Genomic DNA, 15,472 nt, shown 5'->3' with positions numbered 1-15,472 from the left:
TCTTTCTCCCACTCGTACTTAAAACATTTTGCGGAGGGGGAAGTAACAGATTGTAGTTGTTCATAAATTATTGATAATGTTTTTTTTTTTTTACTACGTTTACACCAGTCAAGGCATTTGTCAATGATTGAAGGTGGTGTCCTATCCAATGAAGACGTATGGGCATGTACAGTTGAAGTCAGAATTATTAGTCCCCCTTCAAATTTTTACTTTTTTTTTTTTTTTTATATTTTCCAAATGATGTTTAACAGAGCAAGGAAATTTCCACAGTATGTCTGATAATATTTTTTATTTATTTGTTTTATTTCAGCTAGAATAAAAACACTTTTTAATTATTTTTTTAAAAGCCTTTTTAAGGTCAAAATTATTAGCCCCTTAAGCTATATATTTTCAATAGTACACTGAACAAAAAAATCATTAAACAATAACTTGCTTAATTACCCTAACCTGCCTAGTTAACCTAATTACCTAATTAAGCCTTTAAATGTCACTTTAAGATGTATAGAAGTGTCTTGAAAAATGTCTTGAAATTGTCTTCGTTAAACAGAAATGGGGAATAAATACTCAGGGGGGCTAATAATTCTGACTTCAACTGTATTCCTAATCTGTTAAAATAAAAAGATAAAAGATTCTGAGGGAATTTAAATTTCTGCTGTAATTGGTTAAATGTAGCTAGATTTCCATCAGCGAAAAGATCCCCTACAGTACGTGCACCCATTTCCTTCCATTGCGTAAAAGTCCCACACAGCAAAATCCTCTGACTAAAATTAACTCAGTTCAGAGAGTATTTGGTCCCTCTTTATAATAAGGGCAAGCAAGTTGGTGAAAAGTAAGGCTGCTGTTTGTGGAGTTGCTTAATGATCCTCTGCTGAGATTTTGAGAGATTCAATGTGTTATATTTCAGCTGGTTTCATCTAAGGCTGTGACTAAAGTCAGTTGTAGTTTTGTGTTTCTGCTTAAAACAGCAGGTGTTCATCATCAGTGCTCAATCATCACACAGCTTAATCCTTGTCTCATTAACTTAAGTAACTCAATTTAGAGAGGGACCAAATACTATCTAAACTGAGTAAATTATACTCAGAGGATTTTGCTTTGCATAATGTAGACGGAATTAATTACGGATTCTTAGCAATAGGAGTTAGAAGAGAAAGTGACTTTATCTTAAAATGGTGATTCATCTGTTTCCAGATGCGATGAATATTTAAATACATACATATTAACACAAGAAGACAGAAAGACGCTTAAACGAGGAAAATACAGAAAACAACGACATTTTCAGTCAGAATTTAGAAGTCAAAATTATGTATATGTCCCTCCAAATTCTGTTTAACATAAAGAAGATTGTTTTCAACACATTTCTAAACATAATAGTTTTAATAACTAATTTCTAATAACTAATTTATGTTAACTTTGCCATGATGACAGTAAATAATATTTTACTAGATATATTTCAAGATACTAGTATTCAGCTTAAAGTGACATTTAAAGGCTTTACTAGGTTAATTAGGTTAAAGTTAAGGTAATTAGGCAAGTAATTGTATAACAGTGGTTTGTTCTGCAGACAATTAAAAAATATAACTTAAGGGGCTAATAATATTGACCTTAAAATGGTTTTAAAAAATTAAGAATTGGTTTCAATTTAGCCGAAATAAAACAAATAAGACTTTCTCCAGAAGAAAAAAATATTATAGGAAATACTGTGAATGTTTTCTTACTCTGTTAATCACCGTTTGGGAAATATTTGAAAAGGAAATAGCCGAATAATTGTTGCTTGTTGTTGACATTTATAACTGTACAATTAAGGAATACAAATATGTATATAAATATAAATGTTAGTCAATCATAACCCATCATAAAACAGGATCAGCATGCTCAGGTTAAACCGCTCCAGACTGCGGGTTCAGTGGGTTCAGATCAAGCATTTGGCAGCAGGAGAAAGGCCAGTGCTTGGCTGCGCTAAATTGGCAATAAAACACATCTCTAATAAAAACAAGCCTCTGAAGTGTGTTTTCACATTCAGGTGCATATCTAGGTCACATTTTACTTAATGCAAAAAAGTAAAATGAGAGTTCACACAAAAAATGTTCACACAAAAATGAAAATGTACTCACCCTGAAGAGATTAAAAGCAGTTTAACACTAAAAGCCCAAGACTAGCCCAATGCCAGTCAGAACTAGACCACTCGCCAGTCAAAACTAGCCAATAGGCAGTTCAAACTAGCTTAATCGTCAGTGAAAACTAGCCCAATGTCAGTCAAAACTAGGACAAAACTAGCCCAACGGCAGTCAAATTTATACCCAATCTAGCCCTACTAAAAGTCAAACGTAGCTCAATTGTCAGTCAAAACTAGCCAAATGGCAGTTAAAACTAGTGTAATCATCAGTTAAAAATAGCCCAATATCAGACAAAGCTAATCTAAAACTAGCCCAATGCCAGTCATAACTAATTCAAATGTAGTCAAACTAGCCCATTTGGCAGTTAAAACAAACGCAAAACTAGCTTAATCGCCAGTCAAAACTAGCCTAATTTCAGTCAAATCTAGCCCAATGCCAGTCAGAACTAGCCCAAAACTAGCCCAGGTGCAGACAAAACTAGCCTAATCACCAGGCAAAACTAGCACAATGCCAGTCACACCTAGCCAATTGGCAGTCAAATCTAGCCTAATCGCCAGTCAAAACTAGCCCAAAATTAGTCCACATCCAGATGATCCTAGCCCAATGGCAGTCAAAACTAGCCTAAAGAAAGCTTAATGCCAGTCAAAACTAGCCCAAAACTAGGCTAATCGACAGTCAATACTAGCCCAAAGTCACTCAAAACTAGCCTAATGCCAGCCAAAACTAGCTCAATCCCCAGTCAAAACCAGCCCAATTGCCAGTCAACTAGCCCAAAATTAGCCCAGTTGCAGTCAAAACTAGGCTTATCACTATATGCCAGTGCCAGTCACACTAAGCCATTTGGCATCAAAACTAGCCTAATCGCCAGTCAAAGTAGTCCAATATCCAGTCAAAACTAGCCCAATGGCTGTCCAAACTACCCAAAAAATAGCGTAATGGCAATAAAAAATAACCCAAATTCAGGCCATTTGTCGGTCTAAATTAGCCCAAAACTAGATCAATCGCCAGTCAGTACTAGCCCAATGGCAGTCAAAACTAGTTAAATCACCAGTCAAATCTAGCCCAAAGTCAGTGAAAACTAGCCGAATACCAGCCCAAACTACCTCAATCGGCAGTCAAAACTAGCCCAAATCTAGCCCAGTGACAGTCAAAATTAGCCCAATTGCAGTCAACAAAAGCCTAATCTCTAGTCAAAACTACCCCAATGCCAGTCGCACTAAGCCAATTGGCAGTCAAAACTAGCCCAATCGCCAGTCAAAACTAGTCCAATTTCTGGTCAAAACTAGCCCAAATCCAAAACCAGCCAAACCTAGCCCAATAGCTGTCCAAACTAACCAAAAATAGCTTAATGCCTGTCAAAACTAACCCAAATTCAGCCTAATGCCAGTCAATACTGGTCCAAAACTATCCCAATGGAAGTGAAAACTAGTCTAAAACTTTACAACTTCATGAGTGAACAATGCAATAAATATAAATTTATTATTAAAGATGATCGATTTTAGTAATTAATTACTATACTGTACATAATTCAATACTATAATACAGTACATAATACAATACAATACAATACTATACTATAACAAATAACATCTGATATAATGTAAAGTACGTATGTGTATGCAAATATGTGATGTGCAAGAACCCTGATTTCTAGCAAGGACCAGTTACTTGTGGGTCTGAGATAGGCAAATGTTGTTATTTTTTTTTTACAGTGCAGCCCAATTACTGAAGTCTCTGTTTGTTAAAAATAAAAATCCCATGCGCATTTATAGCATTCAGCCTCCACATGGGCTGAATTCGCAGAAACTGAGAAGCACATGCGGGTGTCGAGGGGAAAGGCATGATTGAATGTGACTTGCTGTCAGTCAGAGCAGATCTTCAGGAGATGTCAGTGTGAGTCAGGAATGTCTGGCATGTGTGGAGTGTGTGTTGTTTAAACGTTTGGTCTTGAGGCGGCGTCTCATGAGCTCAGAGGTGGAGCACATTCTTCATCTTCGGCACACATTGCTGAAAAATCTGCTCATGTTGGACTTTCTATTGTGGTTGTTTTATGATTTAAAGAGCTTGTTCATTCCTAAACGAAAGTTTTGGCATCATTTAGTCATCCTTGTGTTGTTGTAAACCCTTAAGGCATTTTAACATCTCTGGAAAACAATATGAGTGATTTTATATATGTTCTCTGTTGTAAGTCAAAACTCTGACCAGGGTTGCCAGGTGTTCGCAACAAAACTAGCACAATGCCAGTCAACACTAGCCCAATGCCAGTCAAAACTATCCCAATGGCAATAATAAATTGCCTAAAACTAGCCCAATTGCAGTCAAAACTAGCTCTAAACTAGTACAATTTCCAGCCAAAACAAGCCCAATGGCAGTCAAAACTAGTCTAATGCCAGTACAAAAACTTGCCCAATGTCAAGCAAAACTATCCCAATATCAGATAAAACTAGTCTAAAACTAGCCCAATGCCAGTTGAAACTATACCAATGTCGAGCAAAACTAGCCCATTGCCAGTCAAATCTAGTCCCAAACCACTCCCATTGCAAGTCAAAACTAGCCCAATGCCAGTCATACTAGCCCAGAACTAGCCAAGTGGCAGTCAAACTAGCCCAATAGCAATCAAAACTAGCCCAATCACCAGTCAAAACTAGCCTAGTGCTAGCCAAAACTAGCCCAATCGGCAGTCAAAACTAGTCCAATCAGCAGTTAAAACTAGCCCAATGCCAGTCAAAACTAGCCAAGAACTAGCCAAGTGGCAGTCAATCTAGCACAATTGCAATCAAAACTAGCCCAATCACCAGTCAAAACTAGCCTAGTGCTAGCCAAAACTAGCCCAATCGGCAGTCAAAACTAGTCCAATCAGCAGTTAAAACTAGCCCAATGCCAGTCAAACTAGCCCAGAACTAGCCAAGTGGCAGTCAAACTAGCCCAATTGCAATCAAAACTAGCCCAATCAGCAGTCAAAACTAGCCCAAAGTCAAATCTAAACCAATGACAATCAAAATTAGAACAAAACTAGCCAAGTTGCAGTCAAAACTAGCCCAGTCACCAGTTAAAACTAGCCCAATGCCAGTCAAACCTAGCCAAATGGCAGTCAACACTAGCCTAATCGCCAGTCAAAACTAGCCCAATTGCTGGTCAAAACTAGCCCAAAGCTAGTCCAAAGCCAGCAAAAACTAGCCCAATTGCAGTCAAAACTACCCCAAAACAATAGCTCAACACTAGTTAAAACTAACTCATACTCAGGCCATTTGCCAGTCAAAACTAGCACCAACCCAAGCTCAATGCCCTTCAAAAACTCGCCCAGAACTAGCCCAATGTCAATCAAACCTAGCCCACTGGCAGTCAAAACTGGCCCAATGACAGTTAAAACTTCCCCAAACTCAGCTCACGGCCAGTCAATAATAGCCCGAAACTAGCTTAATCGCCAGTTGAAAATAGCTTAATGGCAGTCAAAACTAGCCCAATCGAAAGCTAGAATGGAATCAAGCAAATTTTCTCAACCATGTTACTGGAGGACCACCACCCAGATAGCAAAGAATTCTGGCCCAGATTTGGCATAAAGCTGGCACAGCAGGCATTCGTCTGGCACTGGCATGCAACATATGGGCCAAACATGGCCCAGGTTTGGCTGAGGTGGCACCGTCTTACTGGCGGCACTCAATACTTGGGCCAGATCTCAAATGTAGTATTTGGCCCAGATGTTTAAATGTACATGTGGGCCACATAAGTTTGGCCTAGCTTGACCCACTTTTAAAATACATTTATATTCTTTTTGAGCAAAGAAAAAATTCTATCAATCAGGTCGCTTCAAGAAAAAGCACAGCTATACAGCTGAATGCTTCATGGGTTTATAAAAAACATTGCAGTCGTAACACACCAACATATCGGCCCAGTTCAGGCCCAGTTATGGGTTATTAACTTGACTGAGACTTGGCCCACATAAGGTCCATGTTTGCTGCTTCTATGGAAGCCAGAATTGGTCCAGTCATGTACCGTAATTCACTGCGGCATGTGGGCCAAGCAAACGCTGATGGTGTGGGCCAGATCTGGGCCAGAGAAATTTTGCTATGGGGGCAGCTCTACGCATTTTCCATGTCTCCTAAACCAAACACACCTGGTACAAATCATCAGCTTATTAGCAGTGACTGAAAGACCTGTAATGGGTGTGACAGACAAAGGAGACCTCCAAAACATGCAGTGTTGGTGGTGCTCCAGGAATGTGGTTGAGAAACACTGTTCTAGAGAACTAGAATGGATTCAAGAACTAGAATGGATATATATATATATATATATATTTTTAAACTATAGTGTTTAAAACTACAAATGATCCTTTATAGCTACACTCACCGTCCACTTTATTAGGAACACCTTACTACTACCCTCCTTTTCCTTTAGAAGTGCCTTAGTCCTTCGTGCCGTAGATTCAACAAGCTACTGGAAATATTCCTTAGAGATTTTGGTCCATATTGACATGATAGCATCACACAGTTGCTGCAGATTTGTCGACTGTACATCCATGATGCAAATCTCCCGTTCCACTGCATCCCAAAGATGCTCTATTGGATTGAGATCTGGTGACTGTAGGCCATTTGAGTACATTGAACTCATTGCCATGTTTAATAAACCAGTCTGAGATGATTCACGCTTTATGACATGGAGCGTTATCCTGCTGGAAGTAGCCATCAGAAGATGTGTACACTGTGGTCATAAAGGGATGGACATGGTCAGCAACAATACTCAGGTAGGCTGTGGTGTTGACAAGATGCTCATTTGGTTCAAATGAGCCCAAAGTGTGCCAAGAAAATATCCCCCACACCATTACACCACCACCACCAGCCTGAACCACTGATACAAGGCAGGATCCATACAAGGATCCATGCTTTTACGTTGTTGACGCCAAATTCTGACCCTACTATCCGAATGTGGCAGCAGAAATGGAGACTCATCAGAGCAGGCAACGTTTCTCTAATCTTCTATTGTCCAGTTTTGGTGAGCCTGTGTGAATTGTAGCCTCATTTTCCTGTTCTTAGCTGACAGGAGTGGCACCCGGTGTGGTCTTCTGCTGCTGTAGCCCATCCGTCTGGCACCAACAACCATGCCACGTTCAAAGTTACTTAAATCACCTTTCCTCCCCATTCTGATGCTCGGTTTGAACTGCAGTAGATGTTCTTGTCCATGTCTACATGCCTAAATGCATTGAGTTGCTGCCATGTGATTGGCTGATTAGAAATTTATGTTAACAAGAAGTTGCACAGGTGTACCTAATAAAGTGGCCGGTGAGTGTATATACTTCATACTTGGTGTGAACAAGTAAAAAAAAATGGCTGTTTTATAAACACAGCTTTAGTTTTAGATGACAAAAAAGATGACTTTCAATGATGAATTATCATGGACGTGCACTTAAATCCACAGCTTCAAAAAAAAAGAAAAAAAAAGACTCCCTCTCATTTTCTCTTGCAAAAACGCCATCACAGAGCTGTAACTCTTTCTGAACATGCAAAATGAATCTTGAATTATTTACCAGGTTGTAAGTACTTGCATGGCAAACACTTGTCTAAACAGTTGCCTCAGGCGGTGCATCTGGCCCCGGAGAGAGAGAGAGCAGACACGGGAAATAAACCTGAAAAGCCAATTAATATGCAACTGCCAAAAAAGCAGGGCATAAACAAAGCAACAGAAGCCTGTCATGCACTAGGCAGCAAAACAAGTCTTTTTATCCATCTGTTGACAGCAGATCCCTCCACCTGCGTCTGATACGTGTAAAGTCATACATTAATGCATGCACAGGCGTCTTCAGTGTCCTTTAAGTTCATGCTCTGTGGTGAAAGAGTCTCATCTGAAGAATGCAGGGAATGCAGAGACGCAGACGGATGTTGCATGACCGGTGACGTGCTGGAAATATTTGAACTGTGCTAAATGCATGACTGGGACACTTTTAATAACTCGTTGATTACAATCCCTGCACAGTGCACTTAAGCATTAAGCTATATATTTGGCTTTTTTTGTTCACAATATTTCAGGGTCATCACAGTTAGCAAAACCTAAAGTGAGCCTGTTTTAAATAGCATAAGTCTAATCGCAATTTATTTAATTTGCAAAGCCAAATAAAAAACAAAACTCTCATTTATAGTAAATACTATAGTGTTTTTGAAATATTCTACAGTAAAGAGTGTTATACTGCATATATTGTAGTATTTACAACTCTCTGCTAATACTACAGCATACTTTAAGAGTCGGAATAATTATAGTGAACCAATAAACTGTAATAAATACTGTAGTATACTTTAATTTTTACTATAGTAAACTGTGGTGTATTGTAGTATAATAAACCCTACAGTTGTAGAAAATTGGATTGGATCATTGGATCAGGCTCAGTTATGGATTATTATTACCATGGCTGAGACTTAACCCAGGAATCGTCCATGTTTGGCTTGGTCCAGTCATGTACCGTAGATCACTGCGGCTTGTGGGCCAAGCAAAAGCTGATTGTGTGGGCCAGAGCTGGACCAGAGATATTTTGCTATGTTGGATATACATATACCCACATGGTAAAATTTCTCTGGCCCAGAAAATACTTTCAGGTTTTTGTTTTTATTTAATAATTATTGTATTTATTAGATATTTTAGTACGCTAAATTAAACAAAAAAAAAAGAGAAATTTTTCCAGGGTAGCTAATTAAATCTATTTATTTTTTATATTAAAATATATTATATTATAATATAAATATATATATATATATATATATATATATATATATATATATATATATATATATATATATATATATATATATATATATATATATATATATTATATTTATTCTTTTATTTATTGTATTTATATATTATATATTATATTTATTGTTTTAATTGATATTAAATAAAAAAGATATATAGATATATTATATATATATATATATATATATATATATATATATATATATATATATATATATATGTATGTTTGTTTTAAAATGATGTCTTATATATAATTATCTCTTATATATATATATATATATATATATATATATATATATATATATATATATATATATATATATATATATATATAATTTTTTTTTTAATCTAAAAAAACAATTATAATAAATATTATTCTTTTTTTATGCTTTTTTCCCCTCCAGTTTTAGGTGTCCATAGTAGACCGCAGTAATGCATACATGTGCAGCACCGCCATCTAGAGGTCATTTTAATGGACATTTTACACCCTGTAATAGGCTGACATTTTATCCTACCCGTCAGATTATGCTACCAACACTGTATTTGAATGGGTGTGGGGCTGGGGTTAGAAATTAGGCAGGTTATGGCGACATTACAACTTTATATATCCCACTACTACACATTAAAATTTACACTGGTAGCAAAATCTGATGGGTAGTATATTTCATCATCATTCATTAGGCCGAAGTGAAATGCTAGTCAGTTGAAAATCCCCTCATGAACTCAATCAACAGCACTTTCACTTTGGACTCAATGAACTGCCCATCTCGCCTGAACAAATGCTACACTGTAAAACCCATCAGTCAACTTTATCAATGAAATGAGTGTAGTGAACTCAAAATCGACTGAAAGTTAATTCTACTCATAAGAGTTTTGAACTCAGTGTTGAAGGTAATGAGTTAAATAAATACCCCATTACTTCAACTTAAATGGAGTAAGTTCACAGTACTCGTATAGATTAGTTTGTTTACTCAAATAGTTTGTATCAATCGGTTTCCTCAAATGGGTTGAGTTAACTTAACACACACACACACACACACACACACACACACACACACACACACACACACACACACACACACACACACACACACACACACACACACACACACACACACACACACAAAATGAATTCACTGTAATGTTATATTTTTGTTTCTGGTAAATGAAATAATGTGGTTTTGATTAATTTAATGAATTACTCCTAACATTTTATGAGCTAAATTGGTTTCTCAAATTAAGCCTAATAATTGCACTGGTTTCCTTAAAAAAAATAAGTATAAATTCATCTCTTGATTTTATTATTATTATTAAAAAAATAAAATAAATCATCACTCTTTAGGTGTATTTTTTTGTCCATTGTAGGTCAGAACAGTTGTACTTCCCTAACATTATACCATCATAAAATAAAAAAACACACAAAAAAGTTCCTGACTTTCCTCTGCCTCAACCTCAATTTCTCCCTCTACCTCTGGTAACAGTGACTCATCTCTGTCTTGCCCTGAAATTGTTAGCAGAAACTGCCCCTTACAAAACAACATAAATGTTTTATATTCTAATTCATATTGATAGAATATTATAAAACCATATTTGCAGATTTATATAGCAGCATTCAATTGATATATATATATATATATTTCCAGCGATGGGTTGTGGCTGGAAGGGCATCCGGTGTGTAAAAACGTGCTGGATAAGTTGCCGGTTCATTCCACTGTGGCAACCCCGAATTAATAAAGGGACTAAGCCGACAAGACAATGAATGAATGAATGATATATATATATATATATATATATATATATATATATATATATATATATATATATATATATATATATATATAAACGCAAATATTTTAAATAATTACCTATATTTAGCATAAAATATTCACAAAACAAAACTGCTTAAATTTATGTAAAATTGTATAATTATAAGGGGTGGCGCGGTGGCGCAGTGGGTAGCGCTGTTGCCTCACAGCAAGAAGGTTGCTGAGTCGAGCCTCGGCTGGGCCAGTTGGCATTTCTGTGTACAGTTTACATGTTCGACCCGTGTTGGCATCCACTGTGTAAAACATTCATTCTTTCATTTTCTTGTCGGCTTAGTCCCTTTATTAATCCGGGATCACCACAGCGGAATGAACCGCCAACTTATCCAGCAAGTTTTTACACAGTGGATGCCCTTCTAGACACAACCCATTTCTCGGAAACATCCACACACACTACGGACAATTTAGCCTACCCAATTCACCTGTGCCGCATGTCTTTGGACTGTGGGGGAAACCAGAGCACCCAGAGGAAACCCACGCGTAAGCAGGGAGAACATGCAAACTCCACACAGAAACGCCAACTGAGCCGAGGTTCGAACCAGCGACCTTCTTGCTGTGAGGCGCCAGCACTACATACTGCGCCACTGCCTCGCCGTTAAAAACAAATGCTGGATAAGTTGGTGGTTCATTCTGTTGTGGTGACCCCTGATGAATAAAGGAACTAAGCTAAAGGAAAATTAATGAATATATGTAAACAAATATTTTAAACAACATAAAATTGCTTACATTTATGTAAACTTTTACATTACAATGTGCTTTTTTGTTAATATAGCAATGCAAATGTGGATATACAAAGACTAGCATAGGCTTAAATAAGATTTGGATAATAACTTTGATAAAAACCACTATCCTTTTAGAGAAATACCGCATATTTTGTGTCTATGAGTATTTGGCATTAAATTACATTTGTTTAGTGCACATATGGCCTCAATTCATACATTCATTCATTCATTCATTCTTTCATTTGTTTTCTTGTTGGCTTAGTCCCTTTATTAATCCGGGGTCGCCATGGCGGAATGAACCGCCAACTTATCCAGCACGTTTTTATGCAGCGGATGCCCTTCCAGCCACAACCCATCTTTGGGAAACATCCACACACACAAACACTCATACACTGCGGACAATTTAGCCTACACAAATTTCTATCAAAATGTCTTTGGACTGTGGGGGAAACCCACACAAACACAGGGAGAACATGCAAACTTCACACAGAAACACCAACTGAGCTGAGGCTAGAACCAGCGACCCGGCGACCTTCTTGCTGTGAGGTGACAGCACTACCTACTGCGCCACTGCATCGCAATGGACTAAATTTTCTACCTCAATTTCAAAGAAAGAAAGAAAAAAAGAAATAAAGTAGGCCTACATTGCATGCTTTGTTTCCAGTGAGGACTTAGAAAACTCATTCATGCTTTTATCAGGGTGGATTACTGTATGGAAGTAATACTTTAATTTTTCCTTCTTTAATAACCTGTTTTTTATTTTTTTACTTTTTTTTACACATTTTAATCTGTTTTTAATCATTTTTTATGCTTTGTTTTTATTTTTTTAATACTTGTCGCTTTTATTCTTGTTTATGTAAAGTACTTTGAATTACCACTGTGTATGAAATGTGCTATATAAGCATACTTGCCTAAAACCAAAAAAAAATTATGCATTAAAATATTAATTTAAATGCTCAATTGCAAAATTGTGCGTTTGTGTAGCCAAACCAGTAACAAAACTGCATGTGAAGATTGTATTGTGTGTTTGATGCAGCTTAGACTGGATCCACAAGCACAGTGATATTTATAACAGACCCAAAGCACGCACACACATACACACACACACGCCGCTGATTGGCTGAGCCGCGTAAGACGGAAGTCAAAGGGGATTCCCCCAAAGGGAAGTTCCAGCTCATTGTAAAACACACAAAATGTTCATTTGTACAAAATAGTTCATTTCCTCCCGGTACAAGTGTAAAAATACGTGCAGCGATGTCCAAACTGCGCTTAGGTTTGTGTGTTGGGGCTGTTTCGGAGTGAAGGTAAGACGCCAGTGCTGCACACTATTGAGTGCACTTACTTCATTCACTGTGTTCAGTTGTGATGATGTTTGACGGCTCGCTTTTGCTTTTAGTTTGGTCGAAAACGCCTCAGATTTTCGTTTTGGTTACTTTATGTTGTGTTATTAACATTTTAAAGCTTCAGCCTCTGTTTGGTCAACTTTTTGAGACTCGGTTTGTTGTAGTAATGATGTTTTACGGGCTTAAATGTCACAAGGTCTGCATCTACATCACTATTTTTAACGGGTTGTTACACAAATAATGTTTTGTAAGTTGCTTTGTGACACATTATGAGCTCTTTCCTCCATACTAAAATCATTTTTGTCATCTGATGACTACCAAGTGAACACAATAGACAAGATAGTGAGGTAAAGTTGGTTTTACAATGGCACATTCGTTCATTTTTGAACAGGGATAACTTGTGACTCGCTCCCTATAATGTTTAGCACACTACTTTGAATATTGGTTCAAAAATAGCATGTAAGTAAGACTTTAAAACAACATTAGCACTGTTTAATTGACTGTAAACAATGTTGTAGGCTACTAACTTTTCTCAAGGTGTATTATTAAGAAGAAAGTCTGAATAAGGGAATATAAAACTAACTTCACCTCAATTTGTTGTGGTAATGATGTTTTGTAGACTTGAATGTCACAAGGTCTGCATCTACATCACCATTTTTACTCAAATTAGGTTTTATAAGTTGCTTTCTGACACATTATGAGTGCTTTCCTCCATTATAAAATGACAACAACTTAATTTTTGTCATCTGTTGACTACCAAGTGAACACAATAGACAAGAGATTGAGGTAAAGTTGGCTTTACATTGGCACATTTTGAACAGGGATAATTTGTGACATGCTCCCTATATTGTTTACCACATTACTTTGAATATTGGGTCTGAAACAGCATGCAAGTATGACTTTAAAACAACATTAGCACTATTTAATTGATTGTGGGCTTACTTTGATAGTTATTCTTTGTCTGCTAATTAAATTTTTCTGTTCAGATTTTGCAAACAATACTTTTCTAAAGTTATATTATTAAAGAGAAGGTCCTAGTGTGCGAATATAAAACTAACTTTACCTCAATTTGTTGTTGTAATGATGTTTTGTTGGCTGAATGTCACAAGGTCTGCATCTACATCACCATTTTTACTCAAATTATGTTTTATAAGTTGCTTTCTGACACATTATGAGTGCTTTCCTCCATGCTAAAATGACAACATCATCATTCTGCATCTGTTGACTACCAAGTGAACACAATAGACGATATTGAGGTAAAGTTGGCTTTACATTGGCACATTTTGAACAGGGATAATTTAGGACACACTTCGTATACTGTTTACCACATTACTTTGAATATTGGGTCTGAAATAGCATGTTAGTATGACTTTAAAACAACATTAGCACTATTTAATTGATTGTGGGCTTACTTTAACAGTTATTCTTTGGCTGCTAATTAAATTTTTCTGTTCAGATTTTGCACAAAAAGCTTTTCTAAAGTTATATTATTAGGGAGAAGGTCCTAGTGTGCAAATATAAAACTAACTTTACCTCAATTTGTTGTGGTAATGATGTTTTGTAGACTTGAATGTCACAAGGTCTGCATCTACATCACCATTTTTACTCAAATTAGGTTTTATAAGTTGCTTTCTGACACATTATGAGCGCTTTCCTCCATTATAAAATGACAACTTAATTTTTGTCGTCTGTTGACTACCAAGTGAACACAATAGACAAGAGATTGAGGTAAAGTTGGCTTTACATTGGCACATTTTTAACAGGGATAATTTGGGACATGCTCCCTATATTGTTTACCACATTACTTTGAATATTGGGTCTGAAATAGCATACAAGTATGACTTTAAAACAACATTAGCACTATTTAATTGATTGTGGGCTTACTTTGATAGTTATTCTTTGGCTTCTAATTTAATTTTTCAGTTGAGATTTTGCAAACAATACTTTTCTAAAGTTATATTATTAGGGAGAAGGTCCTGGTGTGCGAATATAAAACTAACTTTACCTCAATTTGTTGTGGTAATGATGTTTTGTAGACTTGAATGTCACAAGGTCTGCATCTACATCACCATTTTTACTCAAATTATGTTTTATAAGTTGCTTTCTGACACATTATGAGCGCTTTCCTCCATTATAAAATGACAACATCATCATTCTGCATCTTTTGACTACCAAGTGAACACAATAGACAAGAGATTGAGGTAAAGTTGGCTTTACATTGGCACATTTTGAACAGGGATAATTTGGGACATGCTCCCTATATTGTTTACCACATTACTTTGAATATTGGGTCTGAAATAGCATACAAGTATGACTTTAAAACAACATTAGCACTATTTAATTGATTTTGGGCTTACTTTGATAGTCATTGGCTGCTAATATGATTTATCTAATTAGAATTGGCAAACAATACATTTCTCATATTAATATTATTAAGGTGAAATTCCCAATGTGTGAATATAAAACTAACTTTACCTCAATTTGTTACTGCAATGATGTTTTGTAGATTTGAATGTCACAAAGTCTGTATCTACAACACTATTTTTAACAAGTGGCTATCTTTTTGATGTTGCTTTCTGACACATTATGAGCTATTTTCTCCTTACTAAAATGACAACATCATCATTTTTGTCATCTGTGGACTACTAAGGAAACAAAGTCACTGTAGAAATGACATAACCTGAAAGTTGAACTGGGATTTCTACTTAAATGTCAGAGCATGGTAAACTGTC

General features: G+C 36.4%; 2 protein-coding genes across 2 annotated transcripts in view; one reads left to right on the top strand and one right to left on the bottom strand.

Moving 5' to 3' along the window:
• The window catches only part of rbms1b (RNA binding motif, single stranded interacting protein 1b), a 447,127-nt gene that overhangs the window by 207,463 nt on the left and 224,192 nt on the right, over window positions 1-15,472 (bottom strand). The window lies entirely within an intron of this gene.
• Window positions 12,584-15,472, top strand: part of tank (TRAF family member-associated NFKB activator) — a 43,651-nt gene continuing 40,762 nt past the window's right edge. The window contains 1 exon segment of the mRNA NM_001076600.1: window positions 12,584-12,701. The gene's annotated coding sequence lies outside the window, so the exon portion shown is untranslated.

Source organism: Danio rerio, chromosome 9 (genome assembly GCF_049306965.1).
Source record: "Danio rerio strain Tuebingen ecotype United States chromosome 9, GRCz12tu, whole genome shotgun sequence".
In the NCBI taxonomy this organism is placed as follows: domain Eukaryota; kingdom Metazoa; phylum Chordata; class Actinopteri; order Cypriniformes; family Danionidae; genus Danio; species Danio rerio.
The sequence above is the reverse complement of the archived record's forward strand: the minus strand, read 5'-3'. Positions and strand labels throughout refer to the sequence as shown.